The sequence below is a fragment of the Cryptomeria japonica genome, chromosome 5 (assembly GCF_030272615.1).
Source record: "Cryptomeria japonica chromosome 5, Sugi_1.0, whole genome shotgun sequence".
In the NCBI taxonomy this organism is placed as follows: Eukaryota; Viridiplantae; Streptophyta; class Pinopsida; order Cupressales; family Cupressaceae; genus Cryptomeria; species Cryptomeria japonica.
The window spans coordinates 265,488,618-265,509,261 of record NC_081409.1 but is presented as its reverse complement, the minus strand read 5'-3'; positions in this window follow the sequence as shown (position 1 = coordinate 265,509,261).

The following is a 20,644-nucleotide window of genomic DNA, read 5'->3' as shown; positions in this document are numbered from 1 at the left end:
TGAATGACAATTTAAGATAAAAAAAAATGCAAATGATCTTAACACTAAGAAAAAGTAAGAGTGTTGGTTGTAATCCTTGTCTCTATATGGATCTTTAAAGGAAACATTTAATGCATATTTTATTTGTTCATCATCGATTGTGATAAATCAACTTGGTATTGTTAAATTAATATTATGATATTTTTACTTGCAAGAATAATTCATTTTTCATTCATATTTATAACCTTTAATTGTATGAAATAATATTATTAATGTGAAGTTGTTATCATATAGCTTTAACTATTTAATATGATTCTTTTGAAGTATAAACAAGACATTCATGTTGCTATTATTCATGTCTTGTTAAGATTTATCTATTCAATATTCATATTCTATGCTCATTATACTTATAAGTGTTCTACAATGGTAACAAGGAGCCTCATGTCATGCTCATAGAAATCACTTAACTTTGACATCCATTCACACGACAAATAATTGACATTTAATAAATATAAATTTTAAAAATATTATATAAATATCTAGTATTTACAAATAATAAAACAAAAGAATTATGCAAATTGATTTGAAAACTAAATTAAAATTTACATACAAAAATAAAATAACTCTTCAAACAAAAATAAGCATTAAAATCAAAATCAAATTCAAAATCCACATGTCTATATAATACAAAATATAACTTTTAATAAAATTTCTTTTTTAGTATTTTTAGATAAATATATTTAAGATATTGAACTAGTATTTATTCTAGTATTATTTTCAAATTATAAACATTATTTATTTTTTATAAATTTATTCTTTTTATCTTAAAAACTATAATCAATATAAATAATTTACCATTTGCTCACTCAAGCTACCATTTGATGGGTCATTTTGTAACATAAATTCAGTGGTCAATAGCTCATCATTTAGTCTATCCTCGGCCTTCTTGCTATTCATAGCCTTCTTTTTTCCTATTTTTGAAAGAGAATTTTCCAACTATTCACACTTTACTCTCATTTTTAATGGTTGAACTATTCTACAATCCTCATTTATTAATCCGTCTGATCATAAAGATGGCACAATTATAGTTATCATCCTTTAACAAGTTGGTAAATAGCATAAAAGAATTATTCAGATTTGGGACCTTGGTATTTGTATTTTTCTTGACGATTGTGGTCTGAATGGGATGGCGATCTGATAAAGTATATGGAATCACCTTTACAATATTGTCATCCTTCTCTTTACAAAATTGAATCATTCTTTGTTGGCATAAAATCTTTCTAGTCTACAATAGATTCTATTCCTTCCCCATTGAGAGTTGCACCATGTAAACCAAATGGCTTTGTGTTCTTCTTTATCTCCTTCTAATTAAGAGATCAAATAGTTTTAGTTTATCTTTCATATGAGCCCAAAAATATTTTACATTCCCTTTCCATTCAAATATATTACCACCACATTTATCTTCCCGATGTTCTATCATGTTGAAATCCTCTGTTAGGATTCCCAAAGACACTGAGAGGGGGGGTGAATCAATATATGACTGGTATAATAAATTTCTTAACTTATAGCATGAAAAGCATATCAAAACTGTGTACCAGTAAACCAAAAATAATGCAGTAAATAAGAGCAATAACCACAACATAAGAGACACACCATAACACAGTATTTTTAATGAGGAAATCCAGTGTGGGAAAAACCTCGGTGGGATTTGTGACCCACAATATTCGCTTATTGGCCAATAAGAGAACATTACTGTTTACAATAGGGGCCTGCACATGCAGGAAGGCCAAGTGCCTAGAGCTCACTGCTCAATTACAAAAGAAGTCTCATTGACTTACAAAATGGATTATACAAATCCAATGTCTTGTACTGCTTTAGATCAACATCTACTATGCTAGATTTAGTACTGGTTTAAGCTTTGCTACATACATAAACCCTTATCCAATATATGCCTTACAATTCACATATTAGGTCTGCATTAATCCTTCCATCTCTCACTACTACTAAATGATCTACAATGATCTCATACATATATGAGTCATATTACAATCTGCCAAGTCGACTTAAAAAAGATTTTACAATTAAATACAAAATATATTTAAACAAAATTCCTGTCGGCCAGGGTGTTGGTAATCTTCCTTTTGGTGTTGGTGATATGTATGCTGGTGTTGAGTCTATCGGTTCCAATGTCTGCCAGTATCATAGGATTGCAAGGTTGCGATCAATTACAATATCTTTAATCACCTACAATTTCTCATTGGAGTGTGCATTTGCCAACAATCTCCCCCTTTAGCATTGATGGCAACACTCATGAGAAAAATCAAAAAGTGTCCAAAAATGATGTCCAAAAAGAATCTGCCAAAACATCTTACCAAAACTATGTTGTCAAAAATGTATGCTCCCCCTGAGCAGGTGATGTCTTTGTTCTGATCATTTTTCTCATTTCCACTACTCCCCCTTTGACATCAATGACAAAGGTTGTATTTCACTATCAGTGGAGTGTGGTTCCTGCCTAGATCCTTGTAACCAGGGGGTTAAAATTTGGAAAAGATCTGTCAATACCAAATTCTAATTGTCGCTAAACCTTTTACTATCCTTTAATGCCACTTTTGTTCTCTGAACTATATCGATTAGTATGTGCATTTTCTCTTCCAGTGTCTTAAGTCCATGAACCAAAGCCTTAGAAATTTCTTTTCTCAAAGAAATGAGGTAATCTAGTTTAGGACCTAGTTTGCATTTTAAGTTCTTTGCCTTATCCTTTATCTTCTCTTTGTCTTTTTCCAACTTCTCAATTTTCTCTTCAAGATCTGCAATGTTCTTATCAATTTCCAAAAATGAATCTGATGATCCTATTAAATTGTCAGCAATATTGTTAACGTCTTCTTGAGCTTTGCTGATCTCCGAATCTATGTTCTCTGTCAAAATATTAATTTTGTAGGTGTCTCTGTACAATTTATTGAAATCGAAAATTATTTCTCCTAGTGCTGGTAATAAGGTTTCTATTTTCTCCTTATTCTTCTTCACTAATTCTTCAAAGAATTTGTCTTTCTCCTTAATCATTCTCTCCCTAAATGTGTCCTCATTTATCTGATCAACTGTCAAAATGTTACTGGTTATGTATTTAGACAATGTGTCTAGTTGACCTAAAGAATCTTTACTTTCTACAATGCACTTGGGTGCTATCAATTTAAGAATAGGAATTGTGTCATCAATAGCCTTATAGGCTTGTGCATTACATTCAGTGATCTTCTTAATAGAATCCAATAATACCTCTATCACGTTCATTGGTTTGAATTTTGTCATTGAAGTACCAGATGTCTACCCAACTGTCTTCACAATTTCCATGCTATTCATTGTAGTAGTAAATTTTCTTGTCTCGACCTCTGGTAGGTCAATTTGTGTTTGCATTTCTACTAGAAAAGGTTTAGGCTTTTTAGTTGTTGCTGGTGGCACTGTCTTTGTTTGAATATCAGCCTGTTTCTCAACCTGTGTATCAACCTGTTGGTGTTCTTGTTTCTGTTTTGGTGCCTCAGAGGATTTCTTTGAGCTCTCAACTGCTGGTTTTTCAGATGTAGTCTTTTTATGCACTTCCGGTTTCTTTTTATTGACCTCTGCACTGTCTATTGCCGATTTCTTTGATTGTTTTTCAGTTTCATTTACCAGTGCTTCAGATTGTTTCTCAGTGGTGTCCTCTATCGATTTCTCTATATCTGTAGGTTTTTCAGTGCTTATATTTATAGTCTCACTAACTCCAACCTCAACATCTGCAGCCAGTGGCTCAGTAGCCATATCTTTCTTCTTGTCCTAAGTGGTCTCTTTATCTACCACAATATTCACCTCTTGTGTATCTATATTCATGGTATACAAAACTTCAGACTCAGGATTTGTATCGTCTAGAGGAGTCTCCATACTCTCTGGAGCCGATTGTGTGTCAATTGTTTCTACCGATGGATTATCAGAAAGAGGTGGGGGTAAGTTAACAGTTATTTTTAGGTTCTGAGGTCCACCTTCCTTACCTTTCCCCTTATCCTCGTCCTTTTGATATACTATGATAGTCTTGGGTCTTTTGAGTTCTTCCTGTTTCTCCTTTTCAACAAAGAATATGTCCCATTGGTCTGCAGTCTCTTCTGAAATTTCATTCATTCTTCTTGCCATCAGTGCTACATGTCGGTGACCAGTTGAAAATACTGTCTGGTTAGCCTCACTAATTAATTGATCAATCTCTTCGGATGAGTTCACTGGGTGAACTGCAAGTAATTTCTCAATTTTTTATTTTCTTATCTAGCTCAACAATAGCTACCCTTCTGGCTTCAAGTCTCCTATAGATATCAGTGGGTATTTCATCAACAATTTCCATCAAAAATTTCTTGTAGATGTCCAAGTGTAAGATTACACTATTTTCTATGCTTTCTTTGTCATCAGTGGAAAGTATGTTATATAGTTTGCTAATGCTTTTCAACTTTCCATCCTCTGTTATTTCACTAAAGAGTTTATCCAGTGGAGCAATGTCTTGTTTTACCTTCTTCTTTGGAGTTAACTTCTTAACTGGAGGCCTTACTACCTATTACTTTTGCCTTGTTCTCCTAGGTGTAGGTTAGGGTACCGGTGAGGGTTTTCTTTTCCTTTCTACCCTTTTGAATACCACCAGTATATCACTTTCAGAAGAAGTTGCAATCGGTGAAAGATGAGTTTCCAGTTGAAGTCCTTCCAACTCACTTTCCTTGATACCAGTTTTCTTTAATACATCTTCCTTAATTGCTTTAGCTTGTCTAGTTCCCTTCCTCATTGTTTGTTCAACTTTCTTAACTCTTTTTTGTGACTGAATACCACTCTCAATTGTTTCTGCATTTCCAAAAAATTTCTCAGAGGGTTCCTTTGGTGCTTCAAGGAGGGCTTTTGCATAAGGTTTAATTATGTTATCATCTATTTCATATCCCATTTCAGTTACCCAGATTGTCCTAGGGACAACTGCCTCCATCTAGATTTCATCTTTCTTGATTACAAAACATATTTCCTTTTGATATTTATCCACAATTGCCTGGAAAAGCCTAATTCTTGTCTGCATTCAAGCCTTTAGTTCTTGAAAATGTTCATTTATGTTTTTCTCTTTGTTTTCACCCATGTTGTTTAATGTATCCAATAGTTGCTTTCCTACCAGTATATCAAAACCAAAATCTCTTCTACCAATACCGGGTACTTTCTTAGTAATGTATAGCATTAAACATACAAGCAAATTTCCAAATCTAAAAGTTCCTTTCTTATCTCCTTTGCTCTTCTTCAAATTGTCTATCAATTCATCTTTAATCCATTCACACACATCTATTCTAGCATTATCATTAACCATGTCATATGCACTTTTAATACATAGGCTAGATACTGAGTTTAACCTATTTGCATGTGTAGCCTTGTGGCCTAAAATCATACTGACAAATCTGACATTTATGTCCTTCACATCATTGACTCTAAGTGATCTCTTGTCAAATGTTGCGTTGGTTAGGTCCATTACTGTGTCATTTGAGACATTTTTAGTTCTGTCAGGCCTACTACCAGAGGAAGGTAACCCTATTACTACCTTAACCGCTTCTTTGGTGATCTTATGAATTGAATCCAAGCAAAAGAATTTGCCATGAACTCTACTTAGCACAATCCTTATAACATCCTTGTGAAAATCCGGGACACTAAGGATTTTAATAAAACCTAGGGTTTCCACTATCTTATGTTCTGGTTTGATATTTCTAGATTTATCACAAATCATAGTCTTATACATATTCTTGATTTCATCATCTCCTAATTCCTCTATATGACAATGTATGTATAACCTAGGATCTTCAGCATATACTACTCCTTTAGGAATTTAAGAAAATGCACCTAGGGTATCATCTTTCTTTGCAATTTCAGGAACAAGTTTGAATACCAGTCTAGCATGCTTGATAACCTCAATCACAGTAGGGTTTGCAATAAATTAAGGAGTGGATGAGGAAGACATAGTTATAAATACCTCAATTTTCCTTAAGGATGAGTGCTTGGATGAACTGCTTCACTTTTTCGCTAAGGGTGCCTTCGCTCGGGAATTTTTGCGCTCTCAAAGATTTGAATGCTTGGTGAATGAAAAAGAGCCAAAACACTTACTTTATAATGTTATTTTCTCCAACTACCACATTTAATGCTTGTCAGTTAAGTCACAACTTAACTCATCTGCCGGTAAAGAAGTAATTCAACTTCTTGCCATCAACTGAGAGTATGTTAGCATGTTTTTCAGTTTGTTGCTAAGGCCCCAAAGGATTTTCCTTTAGTTAGATGAAGAGTCTCTTGCCGGTGGAGTGATACTTTGTTCTACCGGAGTATTCCCATCAACATTCTGATCCGACTTTCTGATCCATTGTTTTGAAAATTCTTTCTTTACCTCTTCAACCTTTTCTTTACCTTTCAAGTTGGGTCCTTTGTTATTTGTCGGTGGTGTCTTGCTTCTACAAAATTTAGAAATATGTCCAATCTTGTTACAAGCATAACAAGTCACATTGTTTTTATGAATAGCTTTCCCATATCCTATGTCGGTTTGTATTCTGCATTGATTAGATAGATGTCCAAATCTTCCATAAACATAACATCTTACATTCATTCTGCAATTTTCTGAATTATGACCAATTTTGTTGCATTTAGAACATTGACGGGTGGGTGTATTACTGTTCTGATACTTTCTAGATCTACACTGATTTTCTCTATGACCATACTTGTTACAGTTAAAGAATTTTCCATTAAATTTGTAAGCATTAGGTTGTCTTACTGGTTTACTATGATCATGATTGTTTGCAGTACCGGAGCTTTCACCAACTTCAAATCCAAGGCCATTGGCATCACCATTTGGTTTCTGATTCTTCAGCATGTCATCAAGTTCTTCTGAACTTTTCTTGAATTTTTCCTTGTGTTGATTTGTAGTAGCTAGTTCACTCTCCAAGATTCCTTTCTGTCTCATGAGTTCAGTTCTATCATTTTGTGTATGCATCAAATCTGTCTTTAACATATCATTTTCATGACTAAGTCTTGTGTTTTCATTTCCAGCATCATTCAATCTTCTAACCAAGTCATCTTCATTCTTCTTCCGATTTTCAGTTTCTTTACAAAATCTCATAGCCATATCTAGCATCTCATTCTTCATTGTACTATTTTTTTGTCTCAGTTTGTTTACCAGATCATTAAGAGTTTATTTTTCATCTTCATCATTCTGCATCTTTTCACAAAGTTCTCTTCTCTTATTCCTTGCTATGGTGAAATTTTCTTGAAGTCCTCGAATAATATCCTATGCAACCTTCATATCATCTTCAAGTTTGATATTCTTCACTTTTTCTGCATCATAGTCTGAAAGAGTTGTTTCCAATTGCTTTCTCAAGTTTTCCATCTCTACCGGTGTCAAGATCTTCCTCAAGTTGTTAGGCTTTCAAAAATAGAGGACCAGGCTCTGATACCAATTTTTAGGATTCCCAAAGATACTGAGAGGGGGGGTGAATCAGTATCTGATCGGTATAATAAATTTCTTAACTAATAGAATGAAAAGCATGTCAAAACTGTGTACTGATAAACCAAAAATAATGTAGCAAATAAGAGCAATAACCATAACATAGTATTTTTAACGAGGAAACTCGATGTGAGAAAAACCTCAGTGGGATTTGTGACCCACAATTTTCGCTTACTGGCCAATAAGAGAATATTACTGTTTACAATAGGGGCATGCACATGCAGGAAGGCCAAGTGCCTAGAGCTCACTGCTCAATTACAAAAGAAGTCTCACTAACTTACAAAATGGATTATATAAATCCATTGTCTTGTACTGCTTCAGATCAGCATCTACTATGCTAGATTCAATACCGGTTTAAGCTCTGCTACATACATAAACCCTTATCCAATATCTACCTTACAATTTGCATATTAGGTCTGCATTAATCCTTCCATCTCTCACTACTACTAAATGATCTACAATGATATCATACATATATGAGTCATATTACAATCCGCCAAGTTGGCTTACAAAATATTTTACAATTAAATACAAAATTCATGTCGGCCATGGTGTCGGTAATCTTCCTTTTAGTGCCGGTGATCTGTATGTCGGTGTTGAGTTTGTTGGTGCCGGTGCCTGCCGGTATCATAGGATTGCAAGGTTGCCATCAATGGTGATACCTTTAATCACCTACAGTTTCTCATTGGAGTGTGCATTTTCCAACATCCTCCTCAACTATCCATGGGATGTTAGGAAGATTGCATAACCACTTCTAGTGTTCTATAATGCTTCTATATTCGTTTGGTGCATATAGGGAGAAAACCCCAAATTTGAAGTCCTATTTCTCAATGATTACCCATACAACTCTATTACAAGGTGAAGATCCACTATCCAACACATATTTATTAGATAGTAGGATTTTCCTGTAACGTCCTGCCAAGGAACCCTAAATGGTAAGAGCAAAATATATGTAAAATACATGGAAATATTTTTTAAAGTAATTATCATCATGCATTACATATACAAGTATAAAATTCAACCTCAATATAAGAGCAACTACTTGTTAACCAAATATGCACATGCAGATGTCTAAACTCATGGAACTCCATCTGAGATAACTCATGTCACCTCTAAGGGTTCCTTGATGTCACTACCTTTAGCAACGCATCCAAGTCTTGGTCAATATCTCATGATCCACTAGGAGATGACTAAATCAACCTCCAACACTAAACTAAAAACATCTATGTGCATTTTAAAGCAAGAATTGAAATGTTCCTATGATAATATCATGATACATCAAGAATAGAGAAGCATAAGAGATCATACTTCGTGACCAATTCCAACATGAGTGCACATAAAAAAAATACCATTACATATCCAATAACAATTATTACACCCATCTCCAATTGGAGTGTTCAATACATACATGATCAATTTTACAATATATGTTATAATAAACAAATGATTACATCTTAAAAGGAGAGAAAAAGACTAAGAATCTAGTATTGATCATAGGAACATTTCAATTGGTGTTTTAAAATGAAAATAGATGTGTTTGGTTCAGTGTTCGAGTTTGATTTAGTCATCTCCTAGTGGGTCATGAGATATTGACCCAATCTTGGATGTGTTGCTAAAGTAGCAACATCAGGGAACCCTTAGAGGTGACTTGAGTTATCTCATATAGAGTTCCACTAGTTTAGACCTCCGCATGTGCATAGTTGGTTAAAAAATAGTTTCCCTTACCTTGAGGTTGAGCGTTATACCTATATATGTAATGCATGATGACACTTAATTACTTTTAAAAAAATTATATGCATTTTACATGTATTTTTTTCTTACCATCTAGGGTTCCTTGGCGGGGCATTACATTTCTCGCTATCATGCTTAGTGCAAAATTGAGATGCATCTCTCCATATGCATTTTAAGTTGACATCAAGGGAAAACTAAGTGGCTTTAACCTCTTGGAGAAGGACATAATCTTTATCCTTTGTCTAATTTATAAATATTTTGACCACATATTTCCTATTAGGGGATTTCAATCCCCTCACATTCCAATATGTACAATTGAAATTCACACGTAACCTATTAAGATGTGTCCAATGACTTCCTAAAGCTATCAAAGCTTTTAGGAAGAAATTATTCTATATCATTATTTTTATATATGGGTGATGAGAATAGATTGGCTTTCATTTTCCTCTTTTTCTCTGCCAATACAAATCTACCTCCTCTAGTATAATCAACTCCACTAGGGTGGATTTAGTTTTTGGACCATCTCCACAGTAGGGATACTCATATTGACTCTCATAAGATCCATCTTATGGTTATATTCTTTGCTTGGGGTGGACCAACTAGAGCCTTGTTCTCATTCACACAATTTCGAACAGGGACGAAATTTTTACAATCAGAACCTGTGTTATGAGCCTCTACAATTTTATTTGAGGGAGACTTTGTTATCATTCCCTCATCAAATACACTTGTAGGTTTCAATGAAGAGATAATCTCCTTAACTTAAAGGTTCAAACCATTAGAGGTCTACAGAGCCATAGAATGCTCAATCTTAGAATTCTTATACATAATAGTATCTTCCAAGTTACAATTCCTCTCGAATACCATATACACTTGATTAGTCTCTAGTATTAATAGCGTCATGAAGCTATTGGAGTTTTTAATCCCCATCTCAACAATGTTGGTCAAGCTAATATGTTTGTACAGGCTCCTACTATTCTTAGCCTTGTTCTCAATTTTAAGAATTATTTTTTTTACAATGGGACTGGTCTTAGAGTTAGGTTCATTCTGCATGGGGTTGATGTTTTATCACTCCATGCCACTAGTTTTAGGGGTACCATCTTTAGGAACCACCTCTTTTCTAGTGTAAGCATTTCTAGTAGTAACGCTTTCTCTAATTTTATCCACTACTAATTGTTGGGCATTATTTTTCGTAGGCATCCTAGTCCTTCTCATGGATTCAGGACCAATGTATCCTTCCATCTGCACTTTGGGGATAGTTACTTGTGAGATAGACTCATAAATAATAGAATAGAGGGGTAAACATTAAAGTCTCTACACAATATGGATTCATCTAGTTTGTCGGGTGTTGGAATAGAAGGGTTAGATCTAGGCATCAGTAGGTTAACCTCCTTGGAAAGAGCTGATTGGATAATCTCCCTCAAAGAGTCAAGATTGGCCAACATAATTTTCTTGGAGTTCTCAGCGACATCTAACTTTTTAGGGCTATCTAAAAGGTCAACTATAAAGGACAAGGCTTTCTCTTTCTCCACAACTTTAGGGTTGCCATTAGGTTTGCAAGGTTTGTTTGAGATAATAGGACAATTCCTCCTAATATCCCCTTCCTTCTAACACAAAAATCAAGCATTAATGCCTCCTAAAATCTCTCTACTACAAGAGAATATTTCACTCTAATGTTAATCTCCATAAATTCTATTAGGTCAATACCTAGATTTAAGGAAACTAACAACCTAGCATCCATTTGTGGGAGCATCACCTTGGCTTCATCTTGCCTCAAGATATTTCCCAACAAAGATAGAAGATGGGGCAAAATAGGCCAAAGAAATGGTAGAAAATTCTTTATGATAATCCATCTAGGACACAAAAGTGTTAATATGTCATTGTTAATAGCCTCAGGAGACCATCTCAGGGCTCTAAAAGTTCACCTACCAATGCTCTGGTACTATTTAGCAATAACTAATTATTGCATTTTGAATTCTTTCAAGAAAATAACAAACAATATTTTTTGCACCATATGAAAAAATGAAATTTGAATTCCCATTTTTTAAAACCATTCATCTAAGAATTTTCTAGTTGGCATTATGTCATTGTCCACCATGGCCAGGAAGATAACAATGCATTAATCTACTCTTTTCTTCATTCAAAATATTAATGATTTTAGGGTTTGGAGAGAGAGTCAATTTCTTTGGGTGAGCAGTGGGTGGCTTACCTTGTCATCCTTCTTTGTTATCATCGCCTTCAGAATCAAACACAAAGCCAAGAATTTTATAGTTAGGGGTATTAGAGATATTGGAAGTTTTTTAGCTAAGGCATCTTTGAATGATTTGCCTTTAGCATTATTGGCCTTATTTTCTTCCACCACATTGGCTAGATTCCCATCCATTGGGTATGAGCCTTGTAGTCCAAGGTAGAAGCATTAATTTCTTGGTACAAGTCTAGCCTAGGCCACTGAGCTACACAAATGATCAATGAAAAGATAAATATAATGCAAGTAGTGCAAACAAGGAGAAAACACTACATAAAGTTGAAGAAATGTGTGTGAAGGGGTCACTTATGTGACTAAGATTTAAATCTGCATGGAGGAGGATTTTATCCTCCTCCACTTCTACTATACAATAGCCCTAATTCGACTTCACCCTTGCTTGCTCCCCATTGCAGACCACTAGCTCCGAAAATTCCAATCCCCTAAAATTATCTTAATAAATTCTTTTCTAATATTTTTAGATAAATATATTTAAGATATTGTTGTGAAGTTTCACAACATGCCCCATTTGTATTATGTGGAATGGGGACCCAACAATTTTCATAAGATCACCTAAGGCTAAATCTTGAACAAAAATAGTCAAAATTGCAAAGTTCCTTAAAACAAAGTTTAGAAGCTCAAAGGTTGATTTTCTAGGCTATGAGAGAAGTTGAAGGAAAAGAAATAATAATTAGTTGTTGCACAGATTCAATCCATTCACTAGAGTGAGCATAGGGAGGCTAGTCAGCATAACGAGCAACATACTATTCAGCAGGTCCCTGAAAGGGAGGAGCTGTGATAGATGTTCCAGGAGGTATTGGCTCGACTAGGTGGTATACCTTATGCCAAGCAGTAGGGCAATGTGCAGTTTGGGGAATCACACATTTAGGATCATGTGGAGAGAGAGTTAGAGGTCTCCTAGGAGAAGAGAGTTCACAGTTGACCAGGATGTAGTATTCGTTGGTCATATGAGGGATTTTCTAAGATCTTGTTCTCCTATTTTTGATGGTTTGGGCAACGGACTTGAGGCTAAGACCTCGCTCCTAGATTTGGATGGGTGTTTCACCATGCATCTGTATGGTAGTAACACCAAGGCAAGGTGCACTATTATGCATCTTGGGGATTTTTCTTCTACTTGGTGGAGGTTAGAGGAGTAGAGGATCAGTGTGGTTATTGGTACAGTATCATGGGAGTTGTTTTTAGAGAGGTTCAAAGCTCGATTTATCTCAGTGCAGTGGAGACAGTGTTGTGTAGATGAGTTTCATGAGTTATGCCAGTTGGGCATGACTGTAGACTAGTATGAGCACAGATTTTATGAGCTCAAATAGTATGCTAGTATTGGTAATGATGAGGCGATGTTGGTACATCATTTCATGAGAGGTCTAAATGGTCGCATCAGTGGGGGAGTACGAGTATTTAAGCCTACATATGTTGAGTTAGTTGTGGTGAAAGATAGGCTAGTAGAGCAGAATCTTTCCCATGCATATGGTGGTCAGCCAGGGGTTCAGATTGGTAGTACACCTTTCAGTGGATCTGGGACTAGAGGTAGTCAGCAGGGATAACTTTAAGAAACCCCCCCTTGGGTAAAGGCGTAAAATCCTGGCGAATCTTTCAATATTTTGGGAGAAATTATTAATCTTTTTGGTGATTTTTTTTTTAAATAGGGGAAAAATATTAAATTCTATTGGTGAATTTTTCTTAATTGCGTAAGAATTGTATGAAAATTAAGGCAAATTTTAAATTCTTTTTGGGAAAAAAATATTAATTTAATTAGCGAATCTTTTTCTTTTGCATGAATTTTAAAAAAAAGTTAAGGCTAATATTTCATTATTTTTGGGGGAAAATAATTACATTGGCAATTTTGTTCATATTGCATGAAAATGTGGAAAAATTAAGGTGAATCATTCATTATTTTTTGGGGGAAATAGTAATTAAGGCTAATCTTCCATTACTAATTGGAGAAAAAAACTAATATAGAAAACACATCACATCTTAGCTATAAGTGTCCAGCATATCTGTATGAAATATTTTAGAAAGCCTCTTTTTGGCACGTATGAAATATTGATTGAGGATTCTCTGCTATCCTTTTGCATAGAAAACTCAAAACACCACATGTGTCAGAGGAAGAAAAATATGGAGGATAGCACATATTTAATATTCAATGAGAAGCTACCATTATTAATTTGTGTTGAGGTTTGTGAGTCGTGTATAGGTGTTAGGACTATTGGAATGAAAGCTTTCTTGTGAAATGGGAGAAAAGTACATCTCACATAGATTAATATAGTATATGGAATAATCCAAAGTATAGACCTGGCAGTCAATTGCCACCTTCCTAAATCAAGAAATGGGGTCATTATTTGCATGTTGCATTTCAGAATATAGAAGATAGAAGTTATATCATTCACATGTTGCATTTTAGAATGTAGAAGATTGACATTTTACAGAGATAAGTTTTTAGGAAGTGTTGTTGTTTTTCTTGCAGAGGTTTTAAAATGAAGTGCATAGAAGGTGCAGCTGAATTCTGGCATAAGGAGATATGGCTGAAGGTTTGCAGATGCCATGAAGTAAAGAAAATTATTGACATACCTTGTAGCCAGAGGGTTATTAAAATAGAAAAAGATAACCAGAGGGTTATTAAAAGGCTCGAATGCAACTGCAAGCTTCACAATCAACTGCAAGACTTATAGAGATAAGTTTCTAGGAAGTGTTGTTGTTTTTCTTGCAGAGGTTATAAAATGAAGTGCATAGAAGGTGCGGCTGAATTCTGGCATAAGGAGATATGGCTGAAGGTTTGCAGATGCCATGAAGTAAAGAAAATTATTGACATGCCTTGTAGATAGAGGGTTATTAAAATAGAAAAAGATAACCAGAGGGTTATTAAAAGGCTCGAGTGCAACTGCAAGCTTCACAATCAAAGTCCAATTAAATGTAGAATAATTAAGGCACATCTTTCACATCAAAGTCAAAGTCCAATTAAAGGTAGAATAATTAAGGTGCATCTTTCACATTTTTTTGGAAAATAACCCATATAGAAAGTTTAATGCATATCCATTGGAATTAGAAATGTACTTTTTACCACATATGAAATATTTATCTAAGATTCTAAGTGATATTTTTGCATAGAAAACACTCCTCCCATTAGAAGACTTTATGCTTGACATTTTGATGAAAAGTTGCATGGGTAGGGATGTTAGCTTGTTCTTGAAGAAAGTATTGAATTGGTGGTTAGATGGTTATAGAAGACTGGTGAATTTTGATCCTTTCATTAGGTGGCATGAAGAGTTGCATGCTATCATGGAGAGTTTTGATTCTTTTGAAAGGCAAAAAGGTGAAAAGGAATATTTAGAACTTCTAAATTTAGAGCTTTAAGGTTTTTCATAAATTGGTAGCAGTTGAGTTGATCAAGAAGCATTATAAATATTTCCTTCTACACTTGTTCAAGAACAGTATCATAAATGGAATGCCCATATGTAGATGTTTCCTATGTGTTCATAAGATATAGGTTTAATGACACTAGGTGGAGAATATTTCAGGAAGGTTGTGTTTATAGCAACACAACATTTTGCTTTGTAGCTAAAGGGACTTTCAAATCGAAGGAGGTAGCTAAAAGGATTTTCAAAGGACATTTGTAGCTAGGGACCTACATTTGCCCCCTCATCTCCTGAAGCCTAAGAGTGAGAGGGAGTGGGGAGAAGAACAATAAGGATAGGGAAGAGTCGGCTCTAGCAAAGAGCATGTTTAGTTAAAATTGATAACTAAAGTTGAACCCTTGTTCTAATTACAATACTCATCTATGGAGCACATCTAGCAGTTTTTGTGGAGCTCATCCACTAGTTTTTATAGCTAGAATCTTGCATCTATAAAACTACTCCTCTAGTTTTTATAGTTAGAATCTTGCATACATAAAGTTATCAACAATATGATGGTGGTGCGGCTCAAGCAATTGAATGTCAATAGTATTTTATTCTTCATTGTGGTCCATGATAGTTTTAGTCATATGGTTTGATAAGTTATCCTATTCTATTTTAGGTTTCATATTGGGAATATATAATTTCCATGCATATAAAATTAACATATGTCAAATGAGAACATGGCAGTTTTATATAGCCTGAAGCTTGTTGCATTCCTTACTCTTATAAAAGGAATTCCAAGACTGTAATTAAGAGAATTTTTTGGAGGGAATCTTGGTCTCTTTGGAAAAGGGTATAGTAGTACTGTCTAAGTTAGAATGTGGAGTCTTCCATAGTAAAGAATGTATATAATCCTTCAACAATATTAATTAGTTTATGATCTATCAGGACAATTACTATAGATATAGTTTGTAGAATGTACTTCTTGATCTCACATGAATAATAATATCAATGGTTTTGTTATTTGTCTTTATAAATCTCTTGTGAAAGTGAAATTTTGTTGGTGGGTTTATATACTTGTATAAAAAATTAGAAAAAAAGAAGATATATATACTATTAATATATACCGTGCAAGGAAACTTAGGGTAAGTGTGCATTTAATGAAACATTTATGCTGAAGTTGATTGAATGCCTTTAAATTGGGCATTGGGGTATTACAATATTTTCACATTACATGTTCAAGTTGGAAACACTGAGGTGGGAGTGATGGACACACCAATTATTATTAGGGCAATGAAACCACATACAATGTGTGTAGGTGAAGTCACATATAAACAGTTAGGGGGGGTCTTGTTGAATGGCCACCTGTACATAATGCATGCGATCAAGACAGTGCTAGGGTTGGAGTTTCTGATGGTGTAGCATAGACATAGGGTCAATTCAGACATTTTAGCCTTTTTTCTTTCCATGTTGTTATATGTAAGGGTTTCCAAGGAGTGGGCAAAAAAAATCACCCAGATGGTGTTCAAGCATGCATATTTGCACAATCTTGGTTAGGAGACCTAATAGCCCCAATTAGGCCTATTTTATAAAGGAGTGTGTAACAACAAATCTTAAGTCACCAAACCAACTCAAGGGACACTCTTAGGACATGGAAAATTCACCAATTCCTAAGTCTTAGGCCATGATCAGACCTCTAACCCCTAATGTGAGACCTGCTTGCTTACTCATACGCAGTGGCCACATGGAGTTGCCCACCTTAATCCATCAAACGCTCACCTCCAATTGGTCCAAACCTGAAAAATACCTTAAAAATCCTAAAATAAATTGGCCATACTTGCATCGCCTCCAAATCCATGAACCACCAATGAAGGATCAAAAAGGTAAGGCCATTTCTTTGCAAAACCCTAGGCAAAATTGTCAAATCTAGACCACTTCCAGAAAATTACAGGTTTATCTCTTGTCTTGGAGATTTAAGACCTCAAAATTGATGCATATGAAATTTTATTGGCCACTCTAACACATCTTGGTGGTTTCCTAATTCCAAAATGTTCGTACAGTATCGTACACAATGTATAATAACAAAATTGTAGAAAAATCTCAGAATTGTATTACTTCAATGATGCTAAATGTTTACAAAGTCATCCTCTCCGCTCAATGATGATTGAGAATGAAATTTTATACCTTCCTCAATGGTTATCAACCACCTTTTGAACCAAGATGACTATTGGAAAGAATTTTCTATTTGCAACCAAAAGTTATCATTAATAGTTGTCAAGTTTGAGAAACTTTTGACATATTTTAAATCTGCCTAGCTAGAGATGTTTCAACATGTCCTAAACCTTCCAAAGAAATCTCAAACACATAAACACCTATAAAATACTCAAATAAATACCCCTAGGCCCATATTCCCATGGCAGCTTATCAATTTGCCAAATCCATGTCACTGGGTGACAAGGTGGGGTTTATTACAAAAATCAAACAAACAAGACTATCCTATTACATTGATTGGAAGGTCACATTCCCATGTGTGACCTTTATCCTCTATTCTCTTATCATCTTAGTCAGGAGGTACTCCTACACCATACTCCCAGGGTGAATGAATCTCAAGTCCACTTGAGATGAGGTCATGTAATGTAGTGCCATGCTTCTTGATTTGATCTTCATCCAACCAAATGGCTTCGGAGTCTGGTTTTCCTTTCTATTTGACCAAGTATTTCTTGTACTCATTGTTCCTGGTCTTCTTTATAATCTTGGTCTTCTACATCTTCTAGGACCTACTATGAGTTACCTACATTAGAATCACCTTTAAAAGGAGTTAAATCACAAACATTAAAAATAGGAGATATGCCAATGTCTGATGGTAATTGAATTTCATAAGCATTGGTGCCAAACTTCTTCAAGATTTGACATGGTCCTACTTTTCTTTGCATGAGCTTAGTGTGTTTGCCCTTGGGTAGCCTTTCCTTCTTCAAATTTTCCCAAACCAAATCTCCAACTTGAAACTGTACCTCTCTCCTTTTTTGATCTGCATGTTCCTTGTACTTGTCTGATGACCTTTGAAGTTGCATTTTGACCTTCTCATGAACTTCCTTTATGGCTTTGACAAACCTCTCACCATTTGCACTTATGGGATTTGTATGGGGTGGTTTTCTCAACTCCAATACCCCTCTTGGATTTAACCCATACACAATCTGAAATAGTGACTTCCCTATGTTTTGTTTACAGTGTCATTGTAGGCAAACTCAGCCTGAGGTAAGATTGAATCCCACTTTTCACCATGTTGCTTTGTAAGACATCTCAACAAATCGCCTAATGACCAGTTTACTACTTCTATCTGCCCATCCGTTTGTGGATGATAGGCTGATGAGAAAGACAGATTGGTGCCAAGTTTCCTCCATAGAGTTCTCCAAAAATGGCCAACGAATTTGACATCCCTGTCAAACACTATGTTCAATGGAAGTCCATGAATCCTAGCTACTTCTCTGAAAAACAAATCTGCTATATAAGATGCATCACTAGTGGACTTACATGGCAAGAAATGTGCCATTTTGCTAAACCTATCCACTAGCACAAAAACATTGTCAAACCCCTTTTGGGTCCTAGGTAAACCCATTACAAAGTCCATTGGCACACTTTCCCAAGGTCTTGAGGGAATGGGTAAGGGTTGATAGAGACCAGGATTGGTGCTTCTTCCTTTTGCCTTTTGGCAAATGGTGCATACATCTACAAACTTTCTTACATTAACCTGCAATTTGGGCCAAAAGTAGTGCCTCCTTACCAATTCAAGTGTCTTGTCTAAACCAAAATGACCTGGCATAGCCCCACTATGCTTTTCCTTGATGATATTAGTCCTCATTGAGCACTTTGGTATGCACAATTTCCCACCTTTGAAAAGAAGTCCATCTTGGATTAGAAAATTAGGAAACTCCACATGATACCTTTCACCAAATTTAGTACATGCTTTGTAAATATCCTAAAAGTCCTCATCTACAACATACATATCTTTCATTGTATCAATCCCAATGCTTTCTAATTGGATTTCAGATATGGTTAGCACTCTCCTACTTAGTGCATCACCCACTTTGTTGGCTACTCATTTCTTGTGTTTTATGGAAAAGGTATGGGCTTGTAGGGATTCTACCCACTTCATATGCCTATGGTTTGAATTTTCTTGGCTATTAATGAAACTCAAGGCTTGGTTGTCAGTATAGACTACAAATTCCTTTGGTAGTAGATAGTGCCTCCATTTTTTCAAAGCTTGAACTAGTGCATACATTTCTAGGTCATAAGAAGAATATTTTCTCTTTGCCTCATTGAGCTTTTCACTAAAGAATGCTATAGGTCTTCCTTCTTGGCTTGTGACTGCTCCTATGGCCACATGACTAGCATCACATTTAATCTGAAACACTTTGTTAAAATCAGGTAAAGCAAGTACCGGTTGTTGAGCTACCTTTTTTTTGAGAGTTTCAAATGCCTCATTTGCCTCCTTTGTCCAAGAGAACCTGCACTTTTGACCACCTTTTATGGTTTCCAACATTGGAGCACATATCTGACTAAAACCTCTTATGAACTTTCTATAAAATGTGGCTAATCCATGGAAACTTTTAACTTCACTAATAGTCTTAGGAGTAGGCCAAGAAAGAATTGTATTTACCTTATATTGATCCATCTTCAAGTGACCTTTGGAGATCACAAATCCAAGGTAGATGAGTTCTTCTTGCATGAACAAACACTTCTCCATATTGATCATCAATTCCTCTTCACTCAACATTTTCAAAACCATGTCTAGATGCCTCAAGTGCTCTTCCTTTGTCCTACTCAATACTAGGATGTCATCCAAATACACTATTACAAACTTCCTTGTGAATTCTTTCAAAACTTCATTCATGAGTCTCATGAATGTAATTGGAGTGTTAGAAAAACCAAATGGCATAACCTTCCACTCATACAACCCTTCAATTGTTTTGAAGGTTGTTTTCCACTCATCACTGGGCCTATTTCTAATTTGGTGGTATCCACTCTTTAAATCAATTTAAGAAAAATATTTTGCACCCCCCAAACAATCAAGCAAATCCTCTATCCTAGGCATTGGAAATCTATACCTTATTGTGATCTTGTTGAGAGCTCTTGAGTTAGTATAAGTCCTCTATGTTCCATCCTTTTTGGGTGCCAAAATTGCAGGTACTGCACATGGGCTAAGAATCTTTCCAATCGGATAAGAATCTAGCAACTCTTGAATCTGCCTTGCCATCTCCTCATTTTGATGTGGTGTGAGTTTGTATGCAGCCTTGATAGGCAAAGTATCCCCTAGGATCAATTCAATACAGTGACTGATCTCTCTCATTGGGGGCAAACTGCTTGGCACTCGATCTGCAACTATGCCTTAGTATCTACCAATGATCTCCTTCACTTTCAGACTGAGATCCTTGTCCTTTCCTTCTTCTCTATCATCTACAACAGGCTTCTCCTTTGAGGTTGGTATTGGAAGCAATGCAGAGCATATTCCTTCTTCCATCTTTATCTCCTTGAGGGATGATTTTCCCTCCATTATCATCGCTTTGGACTCAGTTTCTTTCTGCTCTTCATTATTTTCAGTCAGGGGTAGTAGCTCTATGACCTTGTCATTCTTTGTGATGGAGTAGGTATTCCTAAATACATCATGGTGTTCTTTGAGATCATATTGCCATGGTCTTCCAAACAAGAGGTGACAAGCATCCTTGTTAACAATATCAAACAAAATCTTATCTTTATATCCACCTATCTGGAATTCTACCCATGATTGCTCTTCTACAAGTGTTTGTTTCCCCTTTGTGAGCCAAGACACCTTAT